General features: G+C 37.0%; 1 long non-coding RNA gene across 1 annotated transcript; it reads left to right on the forward strand.

Annotated features, from left to right (window-relative positions):
• Positions 1-743: 743 nt before the first annotated feature.
• Positions 744-6,620, forward strand: LOC147640069 (uncharacterized). Its single transcript, XR_015269622.1, has 2 exons — positions 744-867; positions 6,078-6,620. It is a non-coding gene; the product is annotated as an uncharacterized LOC147640069 (long non-coding RNA).
• The last annotated feature ends 1,144 nt before the right edge of the window (positions 6,621-7,764 follow it).

Below are 7,764 nucleotides of genomic sequence, written 5' to 3' on the forward strand. Positions count from 1 at the left end.
CGATCATCCGAATTTTGATAGTCAGATTGAAAAAGTCAACCAAGTTCTAGAGAATATGCTTGTGCATATGGCGATAAAAGCAATCAGGTTGAGAGGAGTACCTTGTCATCTTATTCAAACATTTATCCAGTAGATTTATTCCATTCAAGTTGTTGCATGGATTCTAGTATACATGTGCTTTATAGCACACTAACTGTGTGCTTTACATTCAGAGTCTTTTTAGGCTGTATGCTTTATACACACACAAACATGCTTGCTAATAGCATTTGTAGTAACCCCTAAACCTAGTTAAACTAATGTGTAAGATAGTTGTTGCAATACTGAGAAGATGTACTCTATATTTGAAAACAACATGGGAAAAATAATGAAGTGCAAGAGAACAGACACATAATAGATTTTAAAGGATTGAATAAAGCATAAAAACGACTTCGTTACAAGTAACCTAATGTGTTGTTTGGGATCGAGGTCTTGCTTATGTACAAGTATGTGTTATGTGTGTGAACAGCTTCTAAAGGCTAGATATTAGGTGTGTATGTAGTAAGCAGTGATGTCATAGGTCATGACATGTGTCATTTCCCTATTATGTGTGAATGGGTCAAAGATAAGGCTTTATGCCTACAAAAGCAATGCACGTGGTGAAGGATTATCATCTCAATCAAATCTATAATCATTGTGTCATGCAATCTCTCTCTCTCTCTCTCTCTCTCTCTCTCTCTCTCTCTCTCTCTCTCTCTCTCTCTCTCTCTCTCTCTCTCTCTCTCTCTCTCTCTCTCTCTCTCTCTCTCTCTCTTATCCATAGCTATGGACATCTTCCAACCTTCATAGCTGGTACTGCTGATTTGCAATCACAATTGGTATCAGATCTAGGCTCTCTCTGCACTCCACCCATGTCTTACTCCATCAACCCAGTTAGCGGAATTTGATATCCATGTGTGTTAACATAGCTTGTTTGTTGGTTTTGATTTGTTGGGCTGAGGAGCTATACCCTTTTGGCCACACTAAATTATGGTCGTTTGACCATCCTTCTTTGGAGATTATTTTTATGGAGGGATACCATGTCTCCAATGTGTTTTGTTTTGACTAGTTTGTCGTAAAAGAATTTAGACGTTCTTACAACATGCATTGATTTACTGTAGTATGACCAGGAGCACAGTAAGCCCTATTTTTGTATCATAGACAACAAAAATCATCTTTAGGCATCTAACAACCATAGTGTTTTGTTATTTGTGTCAGATCTAGGCTCTCTCTGCACTCCACCCATGTCTTACTCCATCAACCCAGTTAGCGGAATTTGATATCCATGTGTGTTAACATAGCTTGTTTGTTGGTTTTGATTTGTTGGGCTGAGGAGCTATACCCTTTTGGCCACACTAAATTATGGTCGTTTGACCATCCTTCTTTGGAGATTATTTTTATGGAGGGATACCATGTCTCCAATGTGTTTTGTTTTGACTAGTTTGTCGTAAAAGAATTTAGACGTTCTTACAACATGCATTGATTTACTGTAGTATGACCAGGAGCACAGTAAGCCCTATTTTTGTATCATAGACAACAAAAATCATCTTTAGGCATCTAACAACCATAGTGTTTTGTTATTTGTGTTGTTTAACAAGCGGAGTGTTTTTTACTCAATCTATAGAGATAGAAGCCCTCATGCATGGTCCGTAGTGACACATGCCCTTTTTGTGTGAATTCTAACACGCCAGTATTTTTTTTTTAAGAATCTTTGGTTACAAAGATTTGTGGGTCGGCGGTTCCTGGCCCCATTTATGGAAAGAGAAAGGCGGAAAGCTTTTTTACTAACCTTTTAATGGGATTCGTTAATCCCATGCTCAAAGTCAGCCAGTTTATCCTGAGCTTGGAATTAGTGGGCTTTGAGTAGGTAAAACCTTTCTATGAAGGATTCTTGTTTGTTGTTCACCACATTTAATTTTGAGTACGTAGTTACTCTAGTTATGCGAAATATGGGTATATTCCATCGATCCATAAATTGGGAGAATATATGACATGGTATGCTATTTGGGGAATTATTAGCTGTGATTTTCCTCATTTTTGCCTTGTAACACCATAAAATTTGAAATTTAAAATTTGAAATCCAAGTGGTTGGGGTTACAAGTGGCCCAAGATTTATCAAATTAATTCTACATGCATACTTCATAGCAAGTGTTGTAGAATTCTGGTGTTATTTTGAATCTCCTCAACATATAAAATAAGTTGTTCTTTATACTTTATCTGGTGATATTTTGCATCACTCTTGGTTTTTAAGGATGTGAAATCATTTAATTGAAAGTAGGAAGATTAAATTTTTGTGTCATGGTAGTTAGTGTGATCATTTGATGGTGTGGGACGTCAAATGCTCTATTCAAACTCTTGTGACCTTTGTGGTATAGGACACCAAGGAAAACACTAGAAATGAACTTTCTTAGATTTTGATCTTGTGGTGCGTAGTCACTACATAGATTATGTCTGCACAATCTATGTTATTTGATTAACCATGGTGATTATCTACTATGTCAAGTAGGATGCTGATCTGAAGTGATCAGATGCATCTCTTCACATGGATATTAGAGTTTTAAGGTTGAACATGATGGTTCAAAAAAAACTCCAGGTTTGGAGCTGATCTAGAGAGATTAACGACAAACCATAGTAGATTTGGTGATAATCCAAAGTGGTTACACTATGTAGATCTTGATCTTGATGCTAGCATGGAGTGCTTAGCATAGTTATCTTGATCATTTGTTATACTCAGGCATGATATTGTTGTATGTGTGCACACTTTCCAACAATCATCGCCTCCCTTATTAGAAAGGTGTGCTAATCCAGAGAGATTAGTCGAGGTTTCTATGAGAAGAAGAGTGAGCGCTATTTCGAAGTGATCAAACAAATCTATTAAATTATGTACTAAGATAGAGTGCTCAAGGGTGGACCCTTCAGGCGGCCCACTTGACCTTGTGTCAAATGGGGGTGATAAAACTTACCAAGGGAAAAAGTGATAGTATATTTTAACCGATATTAGGCGTTGACTTCAAATGAGATCAAATTTTATTGAAAGTCACAAACCTTACGTGCTTGATATTCTAGATATCTTGTCAATTTTCATGGCCAAGTTGCCAAGAGTGTTCAGTGTGTATTTTGGGTAGGCGTGAGTGTTTTAACACTATGATCAGGCATGGAAGCTGGATCCACAAAATATTTGGGGTAAGTTCTTGAAGGACTTTGCTATTTTTTATTCACACTAAAAGTTAAGTCTACAGCTACTATCATGGCCTAGAAGGACTCATAACTAGATACTAAATCGTAGATTGACATAGTTGTTGATTAGATGTTATTGGATCAACAAGGATTGGGTGCTAGAATGCCTTTGACTTGTGATGTAGTGTCAAAGGTTTTACTCCAATTGAGATGAGCACTTTGTAGTAAGTGGGTCAACCATCTTGTAAGAGATGGCTCTTTTGGATATTTTGACGCATGAGAGTATATCCATGAGTACGGAGTTACTAATAGAAATGTATGGAGTTACTCAACCAAATTGAGAGAGAGAGAGAGATAGATAGAGAGATGGTGTTTTGATAGATAGGGTAAAGTGGACGTTGTTCCTCCTTACTTCACCAGGAAAAATAAAAACTATGCACATTTGTGTTTTGTAATATGTTTATGAAGTGCGTACAAGGACCCGTTATTTTTTGTTGGTTACAATTGGGGTAGTATACCTACGGGTAGGTGGTGCATTGCCACAGTAATGAGGAGGGAACCAAAAAAAAAAATTTAACGTTAGACTCATATTAGTGCTAAATGCAAATTGGATGTGTGATGTTCATGTCATACCAATCACGAAGTACAGAGATTCATTTGCTTTGTCTATCAATGTAAGGTGTGTTAGAGGCATGCCTAACCCACATATCATAGTATATGTAAATACAAACCGGTTCTCAATTCTTACTTTGTAGTAAACCATTATTTGTGGTTAAAAATGGTTTATGGATTGTTTTCTATAGTTCAGAATGATTTACCACTGGTTTGTCTAATATTTGACTTAGCAGAGGTGTCGAGTGAGCTTACTCTTATAGAGGTGTGTTTGGACAGTGCTATTAACATTTAGATGTCATTATGGTAACCCAAGACATGTTTGTAGAGACATACCTAGCTATTGAGTCACATGGTTGTAGTGCCTAAAGTGGTTGGTCGTGGGCTTGGGGGGTTGCAAAACTCTCATGGCTTGCATGTTTTTTCTAATTGTCTAGTAGTACGTAGACATAATAGATTGCATAGACGTTATCTATGTGGAAATCGTATTTGTTGCAAGATGTGTAAATTGTTATTCTGGATGAACGCAAGAACTTTTGGAGAGGAGAAAGTGTATCTTCCCCTAGACTATGTGTAAGGTCAATTAAATTTTACCACATTATAGAACAATTTGTTAGATTTGTAACAGTTATGCAAATTTATTGAATTAAAGTTCATGTGGTTTCTATCCACAAGATAAAAACACCTTTGATCTGTTGTAGAACATGCAAAGGAATTCCTTAAATGTTGATACACATTCATTATGAAGTTCTTGAGGATTTGAGAACTTTTGGCGTGTATACTAAAGGCATGATGTTATTCGATGCCTTAGTAGAAATTTGTGTTTTATTGACATCTTTCAAAGTTTCATAGTTACAAGTGGCAACTATGGTTTGGTGTTCCAAATGAAACACAAGTGTTGCATGTTTCCTTGGTCATAGTACTTAAGGAAAATATGTGTTGTGTGTCTTCCTTTCCTTATCATAGTTATTAAGGAAGTTACACGTGCGGATGACCATATGGTCTACACAGAGACACTTGTTTACAACTTTCTAAACCCTTTTTTATGGACAAAAACTCTTCTTGAAGGAAAGAGTAAATAGGTTGACATAGTTTTTTCGAACTAAAAAGATGTGAAAACATCTGAGCTCACTGGGCTCTTTATCAAACATCTCTACAAACTATATGGCCTGCCCACCTATAGATATAGTGTTGGATAGAGACAGAAGCTTTAATAGTCACTTTTGAAGGAAAATCTTCAAAATTTGGATATTACTTTGAGTATATGGCCGATCATCTTTTTAGTTTCTTCGAACTAAAAAGATGTGAAAACATCTGAGCTCACTGGGCTCTTTATCAAACACCTCTACAAACTATATGGCTTGCCCACCTATAGATATAGTGTTGGATAGAGACAGAAGCTTTGATAGTCACTTTTGAAGGAAAATCTTCAAAATTTGGATATTACTTTGAGTATATGGCCGATCATCCGAATTTTGATAGTCAGATTGACTCAAAGTCAACCAAGTTCTAGAGAATATGCTTGTGCATATGGCGGTAAAAGCAATCAGGTTGAGAGGAGTACCTTGTCATCTTATTCAAACATTTATCCAATAGATTTATTCCATTCAAGTTGTTGCATGGATTCTAGTATACATGTGCTTTATAGCACACTAACTGTGTGCTTTACATTCACAGTCTTTTTAGGCTGTATGCTTTATACACACACAAACATGCTTGCTAATAGCATTTGTAGTAACCCCTAAACCTAGTTAAACTGATGTGTAAGATAGTTGTTGCAAGATTGAGAAGATGTACTCTATATTTGAAAACAACATGGGAAAAATAATGAAGTGCAAGAGAACATACACATAATAGATTTTGAAGGATTGAATAAAGCATAAAAAAGACTTCGTTACAAGTAACCTAATGTGTTGTTTGGGATCAAGGTCTTGCTTATGTACAAGTATGTGTTATGTGTGTGAACAGCTTCTAAAGGCTAGATATTATGTGTGTATGTAGTAAGCAATGATGTCATAGGTCATGCCATGTGTCATTTCCCTATTATGTGTGAATGGGTCAAAGATAAGGCTTTATGCCTACAAAAGCAATGCACGTGGTGAAGGATTATCATCTCAATCAAACTTATAATCATTGTGTCGTGCAATCTCACTCTCACTCTCTCTCTCTCTCTCTCTCTCTCTCTCTCTCTCTCTCTTATCCATAGCTATGGACATCTTCCAACCTTATAGCTGGTACTGCTGATTTGCAATCACAATTGGTATCAGATCTAGGCTCTCTCTGCACTCCACCCACGTCTTACTCTGTCACAGTAGAATCTGCTCATGAATCCTCTTGCTAAACCTCGATTTTAGCCGCCCTTTGGGTCACCTCTTCGGTGATTGGCTCTCCATTGTTATTGCTCTTCGACATCAAGTTTATTAGGCTCCTTGTCGTGCCGTTCTACTGCCATCTGCTCGTCCTCACCTACCTCCATCCAGCACCATCTCTTGATCGCCATCTTCTCGAGTTGACCTATGAGACAAGTTCAGTGCAGCAACTATCTGTAAGCTTTCTAATGTGGTGTCAAGGCAATGGTCTATGATCTCCTTTCCAACAATCTAGCGATCGTGAGCATCACAATTATTTTGCGCTGAAGCATCGCAATTATTGTGCCATCATCAAAGTTCTCAAAGCTCTCCAAGCGTTGCACTGAGTTGGTGACGTTCAATCTTCAATTATTTCTTTACACAATGACTTTTACAAGGGAAAGTCACATCCTTATCATCAGCAAATTTAAGGTTTTTGGAAGAGAATGGTAAAATCATTTAATTAAAGTTTCTACAATTTAAAATTTTGGGGCTTTTCAAAATATTTGTGCACTTTCTTGCATTTCCACTCCTAATTATCTTGTAACGAAGATAGACACTACCCTTTGAGTTAAAGAGACCTTAAGACCCTTCCTCATAGCCATGATCTCTCATATGCTTATAGACAAGTTCAATGGCCAAGGTTTTCACAACTAGCAAATGAAAATCAAGTTTCACTTAATGAGAGAGAACTTATGGGGATTGGTTAAAACCAATGAAGGTACTTCTTTCCAGTGCATCCAATGAAGGAGAATTTACTAGGGGGAAGTCACCTCAAGAGAGTGCTAGAGAAGAAAAGGCTTATGCCATAATTACTCTTAGTCTTGGGGATGATTACCTTTATCATATTTCTGATCTTGAATCACCTTCTAAAGCATGGGCCAAACTTGATATACTCTTTGGAGCTAGTTCTAAAAACTCTAAGGTTTCTTTGAAGGCTACCTTCTTTGAGCTACAATTGAGAACAGGATCTCTTGTTGCTGCTCACGTCAACAAGATGAGGAGTCTTATGAATCAACTAGTAAGTACTCTCCAAATATACTAAGACTTTATACACACCAAGTTGGCTATAGTTCTCTATTTTACTTTCTTAGTAAAGTCACCATCGTAGCATAGCCCCCTCAAATGATATCCGAATCGGATTTCATATGCCTTGTTTTGAAAATCCCAAGGGATGTGCTATCATTTTTCCAAAAACAAGTGCTATTTTAGATTGGGCCAACTTTGTCGGGTGGTGTGAATTTTTGGAGTTTGAGATAGCTACAAATATTGGATCGGGGTGTTTTTGAATGGCTCTAAATGTAGCCCCAAATGAGTACTATGGAATTATGCAAACCTTATATAAAATAGCCAGAAGTGTTTGGAACTGAATTAGGGTTTTGTGCCGTAGCCTTCCTAAAAGAGGGCCCCATGCTGTGTAAGATACCTCTTTGTACTTCCAAGTTCATATCTATAAAATACCAATTTTTGAGCAGTTCAATTCTAGAGAGAGAAAATAGGTCTAGGGAGAGAAAGTATTATTTCAAAATTATGTCTAAATGAAAAATTCCTATTCAATCCTAAGAACTCGTATGTGAAGACGGAATCAAATTTTGACTCCCAACAACGAATG

This window comes from Cibotium barometz, chromosome 3 (genome assembly GCF_041138505.1).
Source record: "Cibotium barometz isolate CiBa-2024 chromosome 3, ASM4113850v1, whole genome shotgun sequence".
Classification (NCBI taxonomy): Eukaryota; Viridiplantae; Streptophyta; class Polypodiopsida; order Cyatheales; family Cibotiaceae; genus Cibotium; species Cibotium barometz.